The sequence below is a fragment of the Delphinapterus leucas genome, chromosome 17 (assembly GCF_059928025.1).
Source record: "Delphinapterus leucas isolate spDelLeu-1000000601 "Yukka" chromosome 17, BTC_Dleu_Yukka2, whole genome shotgun sequence".
In the NCBI taxonomy this organism is placed as follows: Eukaryota; Metazoa; Chordata; class Mammalia; order Artiodactyla; family Monodontidae; genus Delphinapterus; species Delphinapterus leucas.
In genome coordinates this window covers 13,902,279-13,920,790 of record NC_143145.1, presented here as the reverse complement: position 1 = coordinate 13,920,790, position 18,512 = coordinate 13,902,279, and the positions used below count along the sequence as shown (strand labels likewise).

General features: G+C 33.5%; 1 long non-coding RNA gene across 1 annotated transcript in view; it reads left to right on the top strand.

Moving 5' to 3' along the window:
• The window catches only part of LOC111164365 (uncharacterized), a 61,096-nt gene extending 42,965 nt beyond the window's left edge, over positions 1–18,131 (top strand). Inside the window, exon 6 of the long non-coding RNA XR_002641990.3 lies at positions 13,883–18,131. This is a non-coding gene — a long non-coding RNA (uncharacterized LOC111164365). The remainder of the gene's footprint in view (positions 1–13,882) is intronic.
• The last annotated feature ends 381 nt before the right edge of the window (positions 18,132–18,512 follow it).

Genomic DNA, 18,512 nt, shown 5'->3' with positions numbered 1-18,512 from the left:
ACCACTTTTAAATTATTCAAGTGAAGATACATATATCATTATAGGTAATCTCAAAAACAGAATGCTGAGTGAAATAAGCAAGTTACAGAATAGTCTGTGGAATATATCACTTTCATAAGGCTTAGAAACATGCAAAACACTATTATATATAGTTTATGGATATATATAAACATATGCATGTACACATATATACATATATATGTAATAAAGTGTATATGTACTAACAATTTTTAGATGTAGGGAAAGATCAACACTAAATTAAGGATAGCAGTTAACTGGTGGTCATAGAGAAACTCTTCTTTGTCCTCATAAAGTTTTATTTCATAAACTGGGGGAAGGGCATATTGGTGGTTTTATGATGGATTATACCACTTACAAGCACAAGATGGTTAATATAACAATACATGACTATAATAATAATACTAATTCACAATTCCAGATTACTTTTACAAACATTGTGAAGTATGTATTATAGGGGATGGGATAATAGTGAAAGTGAAAAATGTACTGAGTTCCATATCTTACATTTTAGAAATAAATTATAGCATTTCATTTGCCACTGATAACTAGAGAAATAGAGCTTAAGAGTTGTTTTTTTTAAAAGAAAAAAATCTTAGCAATTTCTACATGTAAAATTACAAAAGCAAGACATATGAACTTTCCAAAACACTGGGAAGGTAAAAGCAAATGAAACTTTGTTTTTATAGAAAATGATATAAAAGAACATGGAAGCAGAAAAAAACTAGAAAGCACAAAGAGTAATAGAAGAGATATTAATCACTGCAGCTGAATAGAAAATCATTTAACTGGAATATCTAGTACTTGACCTGTTTGGATTAAGAATTTGGGGGGAGGGGTGATTTGGAAATCTTAACCTCAAAATATGTTTTATAAAACAGAAGTAGAAATATAATGTTGTACACATGAAACTTACAATGTTATAAACTAATGTCACCTCAATAAAAGGAAATCTTATTATATGTTTATATATTCTAGTGCATATGGCATAGTTTAAATTTAGAATTTCAAAAGAAAAACAAATTTAAGAAAAAATATTTGTTTTAAAAAAACTTGTATGTTACCTAAATATGTCTTGCCAATCATTGAAGAATGTGTTAAGTATCTGCTATCGCTTTGTTTCTGGATTGATCCGAATATAGGTGAAAAAATTTTTTAGTAATGGAAAAACATAATGCAACTTCTTATCAGTATTTAATGACAAAATAACAGAACTTCTAATGTGCACTAATTCTCTTAGAAAGGTAATTTAGCATCAGGCAATAATATTAAAATAAATGTTTAATTAAAAAGCAGTGGGAAAATAGCTCATCAGAATGATAGTCTGATAGGCAGTAAAACAGTGGTTAAGATCACAGACTCCAGAGGCGGTCTGTTGTGTTTGAATATCAGCTCTGATATTTACTGGTTTATAACCTAGGCTAGCTACTTAACTATTCTGTGCCTAATTTGCTCATCTGTAAAAGAGAGAATAAAAATAGAGGCCAGGTATAATATTTAAAATATTCATCCACTAGTAATGTAACAAATTATCTTTGGATAAATATATACATTAAAATATATTGCCTTTTATTGTCTAAATACACAGAGTATAGTGCTTAATAAGGAATACGTCATAGGGCCAATTCTTTATCAAATCATTTTATTAATTTACCAATCATTTGTTAATTGTTAGAAATTATTATTGTGGTTTTTTGTTTAACTGAGCTGCCACTAGTTAAATGAGATTCCTATTAAGCCATAATTTGACATAGGAATTGCATCAAAATTTCCCAACAGCCCCATTAAATTGATTATCATTAGGTCCTTGGTGCCTGGGGCTTTGTTGCCGCCAGAAGGTGGTTCGGTGTCTAGTGCTTTACTGCAGCCAGAGGTGGTTAGATGCATTGCCTACAAGTCATTTCCAGGTATTCATTTAGAAGCCAATGTAAGTTATACTGCTTGGTCCGCGATGAAAATGCTGCTAGTAATAACACCTGCAGTGCCACCTAATCAGATATCCCTGACAGTGGTGGCCTTCTCAGGAGCAGCTGGCAGGTACTGCAGACACCCCTGGCACCAAAGCCATCCCTGTAGCCTTAGTTGGTCTACATTCATCTTCCCTCCTACCACCCAGCATCACTCCCAGACCTCATTACTTGCCTCTCTGGCCACTGCTGGGTGACATTATTTGGTGAACCGTAGTTAAAGAGTTGCTCTTTACCAACTAATATGAATGGGTTTCAATATTTCTCTGACTCATATGGCAGTATTATGTGTACCACCTGATAGTATATACTCTTATAAGGCCTTACAGAACTTTGTGAAAATTATATAAGTTAATACAGGTAAAGCTCTTAGAAAAATGCCTCACATATGGCAACCTCTCAATATATGCTACCCATTATTATTAGCTAAATTATTTTAACAACATTTTTAGAAGCTGAAAGAGGCTGCAATAAATTCTCAATAGAAAAAAAATCCCATTTGTTCTTACTGTAAATTTGTTGGTCAAATTTCTATTCCAGTTTGTACTTCTTGAGTATCTCTAGTTCAGTCATACATGATACTTTTTTGGTGAAATTTATAATATTTTCAACATGTAAAACATCCAATGATAGAATGATAGAGTTCTTTCCTATTTCAAATGTGCTCTGTAGTAATGAGTTCTTACCTTAGTAGTTTAGTCATTACTACATCATGAAGTAATAATTTGTGCTCCAAGATATAACCTACTCACCAATATTCTATCATTTAAATTGTCAGTTAAATGATGGTTTTCTGTATAGTAAAACAAGTAAATGGATTAGTTTTCTTAATAAGTAGCAAAGGTTTAAAACACAAAATCTAACCTTAAGTTTTTAACAAAATACATACTTAAAATTATTTTTAAAAACTTTAAAATTACAGGAAAATATTTGACATATAAACATAAAATAAAAGGGCAGGTAAGAATTACATTATCGGAGAAGAAAGAATGCAAAGAAAAAGGTATTAAATTCTTTTTCTTTTAGAAAAGACATTCTTCTTTTCACATTCTCTCCTCTGCCAATGCTTCTGTCTTCCTACTGACTTACAAAAAGAGATTCCTGTTCTTGTCCACCTTTTAATTGCTCTTCTCCCAAGAAGGATGAATGGCTATTCTGATTTATACATGTTGTCAGTGGGGTCTCAAAAACATCTCATTCTGTCTCTCTGTCCCTATGTCTGTCTCTGTCTCTGCATCTCTTTTTCCCTCTCTCCCTCCCTCTCTCAAGCATAGTGGACTGTCTTTTCTGGGTCTTGGTTCCGTGTAATAAACCTGCCTCTGCTTTCTGCATTTAAGCCTGTAACTAAACCAGGCAGACCCTGTTGTTCCAGTTCAGATTTCTTCAATTTAGAGGGAAAGGAAAGGTTAGCCAGACCTTTGCCTCAAGTCCCTACTATCTTTAATAATTCAAATTTACTGGGAAATATTATAGTGGTACAACATTTGGTCAATTTGGCATAATTTATTTATTCAATAAATATTTATATCGAATGTCTACTACATTTTAGACACAATCCTAGAGTTTTAGTATATATTAGTGGGAAAAAAGACACATACTCCTGTTCTTACGTATCTTATATCTTTTTATTTATACTCCTGGCCAAAACCCTTGAAAAGGGTTGAAGAGTAAAATTTAGAGAGGAAGAAAGATAACAACATTACACACTCCTTCATGATAAACAAAAAAAATCCTTTCAGCAAACTAAAAATAAAAGAGAACTTCTTCAATCAGATTAGGAGTTTATATAAAGAGTTTTATAGGTATTGTCATCCTTAATGGTGAAAGACTGAATGTCTTCTTGCTAAGACTGGAAGCAAGGCAAGGATGTCCACTCTCACAACTTAAATGCAAGAGTAATTTGGAGGTTCTAACAAGTATAGTAAGGCAAGAAAAAGAAACAAAAGATATAAAGATTGGAAAGAAAGATGTAAGTCCATTTTTATTCACAGATAATATGATTGCATACATACAATATGTAAGGGGATTTGCAAATTACCAAAAGTAATCATTTATTTTGCCAAAATTATTGCATATAAAATCTATATACAAAAATCAGTCATACTTCTATATACTAACAAAAAACTTTTGGAAAATACAATAAAATATGTAAAAACACTCATCTTAAATATTTATAATAAATTTAATTAAAGATGTATAAAGCCTCTACACTAAAAAAAAAAAAAAAAAAAAATGCCCCTCCAAATGCTCCTGGAATACCTAATTAATTGGAAATACACCATGTTTATGAGTTGAAAGACTAGATAGTTTTTAAGTTGGTGGTTCTCTATCAGCTTATAGATTGAATGTAATCCCAGTTGATATCACAAAAATTAAAAAAAAAAGAAGAAAGATATGGAAAGCTACTTCTAAGATTGGTATGGGCATGTGTATAACCTAAAAAATCTTGAAAACAAAGAACAGAGTTGGAAAACTTATATCACCTGACAATAGCAAGGTTGGGATACCTAAACTGTCAGATTTCAGGATTTACTATAATTCTACTCAAAATCAAGATTGTCTGGTATTGACATAAAGATAAATCTGTGGGAAAAAAAGGGAAGCCCAAGAGTAACTAATCACGTATATGACCAACTGATTTCAACACAGTGCCTAAGAAATTCATTGGGGAAAATAGCAGTCTTTCCACTAAATGGTCCTGAAGCAACTGGCTATTCATATTTAAAACATGACGCTTAACCCCTTTCTCACAGCATAAGAAAAAAATTAACTTAAGATACAGACTTAAATGTGAATGCTAAAGCAATCAAACTTTTTAAAGAAAACAGAGGGGAATTTCTTTATCACTCTGTTAAATTGGACTTTATCAAATTAAAAACTTCTCCTCAAAACATTATCATTAAAATGTAAAAATACAAGCCACAGCCTGGGAAAAGCTATTTGAAATAAAATATAACTGATGAACTCATATGTAGAATGTTCAGAGAACTTCGATAAATCAAAAAGGAAAAAGATGAACACCCAACTTTTAAAAAATGGTAAATAATTTAAATAGGAACCTCACAAAAGAAAATATCAAAATGGCCTATAAGCATATGGAAAGGTACACAACATCATTAGTCTTCAGAGATGCAAATGATGAGATATCTCCCCCAAACCACCAGAATGGCTAAATTTTATAACACCAACAATATTGTGTCATAGGTTGCTAAGAGCACCCCAAAGTTCAGTGATTTACTAGAAGGACTCAGAGAGTAAATAATTCTCCCAGCAATGATGTGTGACAAAACATATGGAATACTGTTAACCAGGGAAGCTCAACCAAGCCTTGGTATCCAGGGACTTTATTGGAGTTTTGTCACATAGGCATGGAGTGTCATGTAGCTGACCTTATTACTTGGTCTCCAGCCCCTCAGAGGTTAGACTGATATAGCATGGTCCATTTTTCCCATCATAAATCACATTGTTAGCAGGAATGCTTGGTCTGGTATACAAAGTCACTTTTATCAGGCAAGACATTCTGAGGATTCAAGGTTACTTTCAGGAGCTGGTCAAGGAGGAGTTGATTGTTGGCACGCGCAGGGTTTGAGCACCCTAAACCTGGTGAGTTAAACATTTATTGGAGAAATATAAAGTGTTGGTGATGATATGGAGAAACTAGAACTCTTATGCATTGCTTGTGGGAAGTTAAAATGGCAAAATCACTCTGGAAAACTTTTTAAAGCTTGTAAAAATATTAAAGTACACATACTCTGTGACCAAGAAATTTCACTCACACATATATGCCAAAGAGAAGTAAGTGTATATGTACATAAAATATTTCACAGGAAGATTCATAGCAGCTTTATTCATTATATTAAAAAATGGAAACAGACTAAATGTCTATGGACAGGATAATAAATAAATTGTAGTATATTCATACAATGAAATATTACTCAGAAATTAAAAGGAATAAACCACTGGTGTACATAACAGTATTGAATGAGTCCTTAACATTTGTTCTTGATCAAAAGAAGACAGACACAAAAGAATATAAACTGTAAAAATTTCATGACTATAAAGTTCAAAAACAAACAAAATGTATCTAATGTTACAGAAGTCAGAATAATGGCCAAGGAGTTAGGAAGAGATATTAACCACAGAGAATTGTCTGAGTTGTTGGAAATACTATAACTTGATATGGAAGGTAGTCACAGAGATACAGACCTGAAAAATTCATTGAGACAAATAATTAATATTCGTGTATTTTACTACATGTACTTTTTTCTTTAAATAATAAAATGCTTACTTTTTTTGAATTTCTTAGAAGTTTCTATCACATGGTATGCTCTGAACCAGTATATCTGAATGAATGAACAACTGAATGAATGCTTATCTTGATATTTTTGCTCTGTTCCCATGCTCATCAAGCCATATTCTGAAAATAAATATGTCTATCTTTGTATAATTATCTATAGGAAGAGAATGCAATGAGCAGAAGGCACAGGCAAATAGTTCACTTGATGATTTTATTTTTATTGTAATTGAATACGTTGTCATTCTAGTATTTATGGGTCAGTATCATGTGAATTTAGTAATGGAGGCCAATACCTAAGAACTGGATTATCACTGGGTATATTAGCAATTTTATTTCAAATGAAGAAAGCTCAAAATTAGACTGTGAGATAGAGGGATTTCTGTAAGGTTTTCTCCCTCATGTATACCTGCCTGAGTGCTCTGTCAGCCTTTGTAAGGCAAAAAGCTGTTACATTAAATACTTCTATCAAACTGCTTGATATGTTAATTTCTTAAAAACTCAGAATTATTATTGTGAGCTTCTCTGATTATATTATGTGATATTATTGCTCATAGAACAATAGAATGTTGTGGTTAGAAGAGATCTTAGTAGCTGTCTAGAGCAATCCCTTCATTTTAAATATGGGGAAACTAGACATTCCTTTACTTGAGATTTAAGGGCTTGATGGGTTTTTTGTGCGTTTGCTGAGCTATGGACTAATTCTGAATTTCCTGCCCCATGACCTCTTTTTATGTGAAACAAATACATTTTTCTGTGTTTACCAACCCATTCTTAATACTTTCCCCCTTGCAGCCAGGAATATTTCTAACTAATGCAAACCTCTTTACACATGATCTATTACAGACTTGTACTTTTACAAATGGAGCATTTGAAAGCCAAGAGAAATTAATTTCCTGAATGATACCTGACTTTTCAATGTCAATGCTTCAGCAATAGTCAGTGGTGTAATATCTTCAGAGTACTGGAAGAAAGAACTTGGGACTTAGAACTTTACATTCAACTAAGTAATCATCTAAAAATGAGGATGCAATAATAATATTCCTATGCATACAAAGTTTCTCAGAAATTTTACCACATTAAGCCTCTTTGAAAGAGCTGTTGAAGGTTATACCCCAGCAAGACAAAGCATAAATCTGGGAGTTAATAATAAAGTATACGAAATATAAATAAATTAAGATTTTAATAAGATATATCCTAAATAAAGAATTACTTATAAAAATATTTGTAATAACTTCGAAATTTAAGAGTGATGGTGGGAAATAAGAGCTGCTCTGCGAGAAATACATATACTGCTAAACTTTGAGCATGGAGAGGGAAAGTAAATTTAAGTGTGGATGGTACTAAGTCACGATTCAATCTCTCTAGTTCAAGGTAGAAAGAAGTAAAACTATAAGCAAAAAGAGCTTAGTAATTAGAAGGCATAAGATTAAGGGGCAAAATTAAATCATAATATTTACATATACACATATTTATTATATACTGTACTCATTGGTCAAAGAGAATACTCAGACTGTATTATAACAAAAACAGCAACAACAAATATATAATAAACTAATTTTCATCACTGATTTCTGTAAGAAACATTCTTAATGGACATATAAGACTGAAAAATGAAGTTACTGTAAAAAATGTGAGGCAAATGTAAACCAGAAGAAATATAGAGTAGCAATATTAGCACAGCACAAGATAGATTCTGTGACAGCAGCATAATCAGTGGCAAAGAGGAGTGCTGCTGACTGTGAAAAACAGTGATTGATCTAGAAGATAGAACAATCAGCAAATATATGCATGTAACTGCATGTAAGTTCAAAATATATTAAAGCAACAAGTGACAGATTAATGTAGTGATTAATCTTGTAACTGGACATTTTAACATATCACTCTCAGAAACTGATAAAAAGAGCAGAAAAAACAAACAAGACCATAAATTTGTCTGAGTTGATGAATGAGGATAATCCAGAGATACATAGAGAATTTTCTGTACCATTTGGAACAGTCACAAAAATCTGTCACTTGCTAGACCACAAATGTATCTTTAAACTATTCTAAAGAATTAACATTTTACCATACAATTTCTCCTATACATACACAAAACATATAAAGTTAGAAATGAATGTCCAAAAGGATAAAATTTTAAATCACTTATGTCTTTAAATCAATAAAGCACTTATGGAAAACCCCTGTATTAGAGAAGATGAACAGTAAGTGACAAAATACTTAGAGCTAAATGACAATGAAACAACGCAAAACAAAATGTGTGGGATGTATTATGTATTTTTTTTTAAATCCATAGATAGGGAAAATAGAAAGACCAAAAACATGAGCTAAGCATTCAACATAAAAGCTAGCAATAAAGAGCAAAAAGCCTTATATGTCCAGTACTGTGGAAGTCCAGGTAAATATCTTAGCTGCTTTAAAATACACACATTCATAACAAATTTATTTTAAATACATTTCTGAGTGCACAAGATAGTATGGGAAATCCCCAAAGGCCAGGAATAATAAAGAGAGGTCTGAAATTACAGAGAAACCTACAAGAGAACTTGCAAACCTATGCTTCCCTAGGATCAAAGCCAGTATTTGGAACTCAGAATTTGGGGTATTATTCTGTCTTGAAAGAATAGGAGACAAGTCTTCAGGGCTATGCCAGGTCAGTGAGTTCCTTAGAAGCTGAAGCCCAAATAAGGATTCTTGTGCAGGAAATTAAGGAAGTACTGCTAGAAGAAACCAGTAAAGAGTGGAGAAAATAAAAGAGGAAAGAGGAGGAAGCCAAGCAAAGGTATAATCTGAGGCAAAGTCCTATTAAGGTAGCTTCAACCTGATCTCACAGAGGAATTCTAATTTTATTATTTAGTTATTATATATTATTATTTGTATAAGTTAATATAATATATAACTTTTTGTTATAGTAATTTTATTATAATATTGAGATGTTATTATCATAAAAATAATATTATAATAAATAATTTATCCTGACCCAAGGAAAAGAAAACTGGGTTTTCAAAGTCTTGCAGCTATCTGTAATTAGCTAAGGGCATGTAGGGGGAATTTGGGGGGATAAACTCTTAGTAACTTCTAGTTCTGTGGGCAGACTCAATACAATGGCTCTGGTAGTCCAAAGGAGGTCCTCTGATGAAGGTCTTTAGGTTAAAATGGATTTGACGGAATCTGTGCATATCACTAACATTTTCTGCTAAAGTGTGGGAACAGAAATGGAGAGACCCAGTATTCCTGGATACTCAAAGTACAACTTCCATAAAAGTGTGGGCATGGGGACATTTAACTACTTAGAAATTGAAGCAATGAAAGAGCTTATTTATTTCTTCCTCTGTACCATGGAAATACTTTTAACAAAAAACAATAGTATTTCTTTAGAATTTATGGCTATAGGTTATGCTGTCACATGCAGCTTATGTATACTATCCTCAGGACCAGTCGCAGTGAGGCCCAACGCAAAATTAAAATGTGAGGTTCTTTGCTTAAAAATTATTACAAACTTCAAGATGATGACAACAGAGCATTAAGCCAAGTATGATGATCTTCCCAGTGTGGGGCCCTGTGTGACTGCATAGGTCACATACTGTGAAGCTGACCTTAATCACCTTCTCAATAAGATAATCAATAGGCCAACATACATACGTACGTACATACATACATCTATACGTAAGTACATACATACGTAAATGAATGTTGTTTCATGTTGGTAACATTTGGAACATGCAGTAGAAATGAATTAAAATCTTATCTTGAGAAAACCATGCCCAATCTATGTCCCTTAGAGTCTCTACGGAATAAATGGAGCTAATTACCAACTTAAAATGAAAAAAATATTTACAAAACACACATTTCCGAGAGAAGAGGCAATAGAAATTGCAAACAGAAGAGTTACACACCCGAGATCAGATACTAGAATTATTATATAAAGAATAAAAGAAATAGAAAATTATAATACAAAATATATGAGAAACAAGAGGCTATAAATAGTAACCAGAATTTTTTTTTAAGGAACAACATGGGAATTCTACAAGTGAAGGATATAATTGTTGAAATACAAAACTTAATAGATGAGGAGTTCTGCTTTCATGTATGACACAGCAACTTCAAGGTACATCATCCACCTACAGATAACAATTATTGACTCTGAGCAAAATTTAAAAAGCAACTCCTTACATATCCATTACCATTGGCAAAAAAAAAAATTAAATTAAATAAATAAATAAAATAAAAAGCAACTACTGAAGGTAGACTTTAGGGACGAGCTGAAATCTGGAAGAAGAGATGGGACTGGGTGAGATCCTCACCTTAGCAGTTGTGGCCTGAGGGTCAGCTCTGGTCATTCCATGTGGAGGAGCCTGAAGCTCTGATAAAAACATGTCATCTTTCTTGCACAAGGAATAAAGAAGCTGGGGTGATGATCTTTATTGCCCCAAAGTGAGGGACTTATCCAAAAGAAAAGGGACAGGTAAGGGGAACTGTGGTCAGGTTGTACTTGTAACTTTGTCCCATCTCTGCCTGATTGCTGAAGTACACGTTTATAGGACAGACAGCAAAGAACCCAGCAAAGTAAACATATAAAAATGCCTTCAATTGCACAGAGATCTGAGCTAATGCATTCTGTAGGAGAATTTGTTAAACCAAGTAACAAGCAAATGAATACAACACTCTTTTGAGGAGTAAGGGCCTTTGAACCCAAAGACCGCCTATAATATAACATTCAAAATGCAAAGGATAGAATCCAGAATTACTCAAAATACAAAGAAGCAGGAAAATATAATCTATTAGAAAAAAACAATGAAGAGATTCTCAATCTCATTAGTAATCAGAGAAGTGAAAATTAAGAGAATACATAGATACTTTATACTCATTACGATGACAAAAATGAAAGTTTAATAATATAAGGTGTTGGAGAAGATGAAGAGAAAGAAAATCTCACACTGTTATTTTGAGAGTGTAAACTGAAGTAGCTGTTGGGAGAACCATCTGAAATGGTTCTAAAATGAATATATATTCCATGCAGGATTTCACTCCTGAGTATGAATATACACCTTGGAGAAATTCCACACAAGAGCAGAGGGGCACATGCAACAAGAATATAATTTCAGCATTGCTTTTTTTGCAAAGAAGTGAAATATCCTAGGTGTTATCCTTGGGGGAAAACTTCAGTGAATTATAGTCCATGGCTAGGTGGGATACTGTGTATTGGCCAGATGAAGTGAGCTATATCTACATGGAGAAAGTACTAAAGTAATGATACTTAAAAGGAAAACAGAATGTGATTTAAAGCTCAATAACATTTACTTAAATTTTAAACATGCACTTGCATATACAGTACTTTATGAATATATATTACATATGTATTATATATATATAAACATAGATGGGAAAGATACATATTAAATATACAAGACTCTGTTTATAAAAGTGTGAATTGAGTTTGGGGGGTAGGCAGTAGGGTTGCCAGATTTAGCAAATAAAATTACAGGGCATCTGGTTACATGTGAATTTCAGATAAAAGATAAATAATACTTACTAATACCCAATTTAATATTGGATTATTAAATACTTACTAATACCCAATTTAATATTGGATTAAAAAGACCTTCCCATCCTTAGGAATTTCAGCCTGAGGGGACATACACAGAAAAGCAAGAGTAGTAGATTCTTTTCTTTTAGTCCCAAATATTGCACGAGACACACTTATACTAAATATGTGTACTAAAAAAATTTTTTATCTGAAATTTGAATTTAAGTGGGCAACCTGTATTTTATCTGTCAAGCCTAATATGGAGAGAAGCAATAACATATAATAAGGAACAAAAGGTCTTGCACAGACATATCATAATGTGTTATGTCCAAAAACTATTGCCAACTCAATTCTGATACAGAATTTAAAAAACATCAGTAAATAAACAACTCAACCATGTAATCTTACATAAATTATTTTGGGAATATAAATTATAGGTTTAAGTGATGTCATAAAATCTTGGGAGAAAATAATTCTAATATGTCAAGTACTTTAAAAAGTGGAGAAAATTTGTCCTTGGTTTTATTTCCTTGGAAGGGACAAGCATTTTCCTGAGATGGTCATATTCCACCTCATGCTACTCAGCACGAAGTCCTTCTTGAGTACATTCACTAAATATTAAATACAAAGTTGATTTTAGTCTACCAAAAATATAATCTTATTTAATAAGCACCATTTCTTATTCTATAGAATGTGTGTGTAGGTTTATTAGAATTTGCTCATTTAAGCTTTAAACTACTGTGCTAATGTACTTATTGCTATTAATCATCTCAGCACTTCTTTTATTCAGGGAAAAGAAAACTTAGCTCACCTGATTTACCTTATGTCTTTGCTTGTAATTGCAAATAAAATGAAAATGTTGCTGTACCCAGTTTAAATCTAACAAGATGCATAGTGTTGTTTTTTCAGTAAAATGATGTAGACCAATTGAGATCTTTTCCTCTATACTTTATGTAAGTTCTCTACATAATGATTAAGTAACCTATAGAATGCCAAGTGTTGTATCCACATTGCATAGTGATGGAGGATCCTGGCCCAAAACTTGGTTCACATGTTGAGAATGATGACACCATGTACGCTCCTCGTGCGTAGGAAAAGGTTTGTGACTCACAGAATGAGGCTTTCTGGGTACAGCAGGATAGACTCCCCAAGTTCATCCCAAAAGGGCTTGAGATAGTATGGAAAGGAGGCTGGCTTGGGTGTTTATGATACTGGATGTGGGGGGTAGGAAGCGGCGGGGGCTTTCCATGCATAGGACAGGGTTTGTGTAGTATGAATTTTCCATTCATGCCAAAGGAGGGAGAACTGGGCTTTCTTATCAGTTTGATCAGATGTGGGGCAGGAGGAAAAGAAGGAGAAGTAGATCTTAAAAGCTGTCTGCAGTCAAACATCACAATGGAGTCAGACCCTTTACTACAAGTGCTAATAAAAGAAATGGAATCCTACTGATTGAGGAAATACAATTGACTAGAGTTTTATATCATCACATTGCATTATAACGGAATTGAAATATATGAAGTAACCCAATCACAAATTAAACATAAATAATAGAAGAGCAGGATAAACATGGCTATGCACAAAGGGCCTAATGGAATTGGAAGAATAATATTACTATAAGAAATATGAGTGTTAATGGCAATACCAGTTAAATTAAAAACGTTACTTTTTAATAACATTACTTTATGTAGTATTTAGCAGATGCAGTGGCCATCTCTCAGAAGATTAGAGAAATACTTTATTGTAATTCAAACTCAAAATATTGCTTAGAAAACCTGACGTGATCAATGACTTTTTTGTTGTTGTTGTCATTTCAAATTAAACTGAGCAAGGATTTCAGACAGAAAGGAAATTATGAATAAAATCAAGTCTAGGTTTGTTTCCACTTTTTGACATTTCTAGAATGGTGTCATTCATTTTATAGAGTTTAGTCAAACTGTGAAGCAGCAGCAATCTCAGAATTTGGATGGTATTTTGAGATATTCTAAACATTGGTTTTGAGAATTAGCCATAAAGCATAATTCAATCCTAGCTGAAAAGTATTCTTATACTGACACCTTCCTTTTCTCTTCCTTCCAGACAGCAGTGACCTTCCATTGTTGTTGAAACCATCGGTGGTAATGAATACTCAACTGTGTAGCCAAAAAAATGTGATGGAGTGTCAAGTGACACCTCCCACCCCCAACATACTGTTTTGCATTTACTGAATGACATTTGTAAGACTTCCTCTCCTCCACGCCTAAGACTTCTCTGTAAAATGTAAAGATTGCCTCCCCCCAACACATATTAACTAGGGCTTCTTCCATTTCTGAAATTCTAAGCTCCTTTACCTTCTCTCAGTTTTTCTAATTAAATAAGAAGTAATTATAAGCCTGTGTGTCTTATTCTTCTTGCTTATTCTCCGAGTTTTGCCTCTCTGCAAAAGGGCCTCAGAGTAGGTAGCCTGGATCTCTCAGTTATTTTGATTTACTAAGGCTTATATTTATTTCTTTATACAAAAGCAAATCTACATATTATAGATATTTGAGAAAAAACAATCTGAAAAAATAAATATGAAGAAAAATCAATAACGATGGTGCAGTGGAGAAAAAGAGCGCAGGCTAAGGAGATAAAGATAACAAGGAGAGGCATTTTGAAGATGATGGTCAGGGAAGGAGTCTCCAAAGTGATGACTTTTTGAGAAGCTCCTGAAAAGAGTGAGGATCTGAACTGTGATGCTGGAGAAGTAGCATTCCAGACCAGAAGGAACAGTATGTGCAAAATCCGCAAATGAGAGGAAACTTGGTGCGTTCAAACACCGACCAGATGACCAGAAGGCCTTTGAGGCTTGAGTGCAGTGAGCAAGGTGGCAATGGTGAAGGAGTTTAAGTTTACCTCTGGGATTTTAGATTTTGTCCTCAGTCTGATGGAAAATTATTTGAAGGATGCTAACAATGCCATGCTTTGATCTGGCTCACATATTTAAAAGGTTAATCTGTCCATTGTGTGAAAAATATTCTGGTGATAGAGTAAGAGCATAAACAGGAAGACCAATTAAGTGGCAAGAGCAGATGAGCAAGTAGACAAAATTTTAATGGTTGTATTGGATGTAGAATGTGAGAGAAAAATAAAAATCAAAGATGATTCTAAACTTTCAGACCTTAGCTATTGGGTACTTGATTCCTTCTGCAGAGATGAGAAAAATATGGGAGTGGCAGATGGGGTTGAGAGCTTGTTGAGTTTGAGATGCCTATCAGATATATAACTGGAAATGTTGATCAAACAGGTGGAAACAAGAGTCTAGATTTCAGGGCAAGGTAAAAGACGGACCTAAATTTGGGATTGATGGGCTCACTGAAGTAATAGGTCTGGACGACAGCACATTGAAAGAGGGTGAATATATATGGAGAAAAAGCCCATAGGTTGGACCTGAGAACACTGACATCTAGAGTTTGGAAAGGGAAGGGAAATCTGATGAAAGAATTTCAAGATAGGAAAAAAAATGCTATTAGTTGAAAATAACACCAGTGTTTGCTTTGAGGACAGGGATATTCTGAAAGGTAATTTTGCTAAAGGAAGAACAGAGAGCCTAGGACTCCCAATAAAAAGCAGGTTTCAAGGTACTGCAAGAACCAAAGGAAGATTTCCAGCTCCTGCAAAAAGTGCTTGCCTCTGAGAACCTTTATTCTCAGAAATACAAGCTGCTCCTCATTGGCTGATTAACAATCATAATGACATATATTTTCATTTTTCAAAGCCTCTTCATACCTCATCCCATTTTGTTTTCACAGCAACTCTTACTTAGGAGACATGACAAATTTCTAATAGCCATTTTATAGATGAGAAATTTGAGGTTCAGCAGGTGAAGTGGTTTCCCCAAAGTTACACCACTAGTTAATGATGACACACCAGCTCAGCAACTAAAGACTTTTGACTCCTACTTCTTTCTACTTTGCATACCATCTATTCAAGCATTTAAAAACTTACGCAATGTTCCTTTGTTTTCTCACAAAGAGTATCTTATACAGTAAGTTACACACACATAGGACAAAAAAATGCCAAGGAAATATCTTCAATATCCATCCATTCCATTTAATCAACCGCAGATTTATAAATCTATTGATCAACTCCATAAATAATTTTTTGAGCACCTACTATGTAAATCAGACATCATGTTACACAGATATACTAAGATTAGGAAGGAGTAGTATTTGCCCTCAAGATGATCATAATCTGAGGGATTTTTTCACACTTTTACTTGTTATGCAATAATGGTAATTCATACTACTTTTTTTGTGGTTGGTTAGTGTCTGCATTAACAAATATTTTCAGATTTCATCATGGGCTTTACTTCTCCAGAATAACAAGTTCTAGCTTATGGGATAGAAATTTTATTTTCTCATTTAAAACTACAGGTTGCACATTAATAAGTTGTTAAAACAGACCTTGGATATCATTAATCTGACACTTTCATCATATGGCTAGGAAATTAAAGCCCAGACAAGTGAAAAGTGATTTGACTAAGCTACAAAGCTAATCCATGGCATTGACATTGAAAGCTACACTGTTTGTTAAAGCAGTTTTTCAGATCTCTGAGTTCTGGCCAAGGATACTTCCTGGTTGCCAAAAGTTTCCAAGAAGTTTATCTCAGAAATTCTATGAGTTCCTTACCCAAGAATTAATTTTACCAAGCCAGATGGCTTTGTTGGCAAGAATGGGGTATCACAATCCAAATTTTGAAGTCAGAGAGGGAGCTTGCATTTCATTATAGAATTCAGATGATCGATGTTCACTATTTGAGATCTTAGTCAGGTATTTTCAAGCCTGGGAAAGTAATGTATTAGCATCTCCAGATAGTACCCAGATATTTCCTTTTTATTTAGCTTGAGCACAAAGTCCCTTATTAATAATATTATATTAATCTTTTAATCTCATCTGAAAACATTACTAATGTGAAGCTACCGTAATTTTTTTTGAGGTTTATTATTGTAATCTCAGTGTCTTAATTAAAACAACAAAGGTTGATTTCTTACTTGTGCGAAGTCTGTTACAGGTTTGGGTCTCTTTCCAGGGAAGCAGCTTTTCATGTTATGGTTTAGCAGTGGATCTCCATATTGAGCAATACTTTCACAGTCACTTCCGCTGAGAGGGGTGGGCTGGAGGTTCAAGTATCAGAAATTGGATGTTTCCACATGGAAGTGCCACACATCACTTTGACTCACACAGTCATACTCAAATATTTAGGGGAACAATAGTTACATCTATGGTAGTTATCCTTGTTTAGCTGAATGTATAGTTGATATTTACAATAGCCAAGACATGGAAGGGTCCATTGACAGATGAATGGATAAAGAAGATGTGGTGTATATATACAATGGAATACTACTCAGTAATAAAAAAGAATGAAATAATGTCTTTTGTAGTAACATGGATGGACCTAGAGATTATCACGATAAGGGAAGTCAGACAGAGAGAGACAAATATCATAGGATACCACTTATATGTGGAATCTAAAAAAATGATATAAACGAACTTATGTACAAAACAGAAATAGACTGACAGACATAGAAAACAAGCTTATGGTTACCAAAGGGAATAGCGGGGGTTGGGAGGGGAGAGATAAATTAGGAGGTTGGGATTAACAGATACATACTACTATACATAAAATAGATAAACAACAAGGACCTACTGTATAGCACAGGGAACTATACTCAATATCTTGTAATAACCTATAAAGGAAAAGAATCTGAAAAAGTATATATATACATATAACTGAGTCAGCTGCGCACCTGAAACTAACAAAAGATTGTAAATTAACTATACTTCAATTTTTAAAAATGGTAAAAAAAAAAAAAACCACAATAAAAGGAATTGCTGATTAAAATTGTTCACATTTTTGGTCCTCTTAAGAAAAACTTGGTGATTAAGACCATAAGTGGAAAATCAAGGCCACATAATCAACCTAAGAGGCAGCTAAGCATTTACAGTGTCAATCGCTGTGCAAAGAGCTTTTCAGATATTATTTTATTTAAAGTAGTCTCACAACAACCTTAAAAAGTTGGTATTATTGTTGCCTTTTTATAAATAAACAACTTGAAGTTCGATGATTTGTCCAAGATTACACACTAGCTTAACAATGGGGCAAGCCTTTTAAAGTCAAAGAACTCCCAAATAACAATAATTTGTGTAATAAATTATTTTCAGCCTAAACCTATTAAATAAAAATCATAATAGTAACAAAGGAAATGTCTTGCCTTTTGCTTCCTAGGAAAACTTTCACTGTCTTTTCAAAGAACACTCCTAAACAACCAGGAATGCTAGAGTCACTCAATTCTCAGACTTTTTATAGCGTTTATTGTTGTGCTTTCATTTGATAATAACTCCCATATTGCCCTGACAGATGTTTTCCATTGTTATCTTAAACTGTTATTTACACCATTTTGAGGGTAGGAATCATATCTGCTTTTATCTTGTATTCCCATTAACACGGAACAAAGTGCCTTGCACACAGAAGGTGCTTCATGAATTTATTTTTTTAGGAATTGTCACTGCTTCTTTGAAGGGAACAATGGTACAAAGAAGAGCATTATAAGAATATTACAACGACTGATATGACACGTTTGATGATTCTCCCTTTGTTTTTGCATTATGCACACATTACCTAGAATTTTAAATGTTCTTTCGCAGCAAGATGCTTATTATTAAATCATGGAAAGGGAGAACGGGAGTT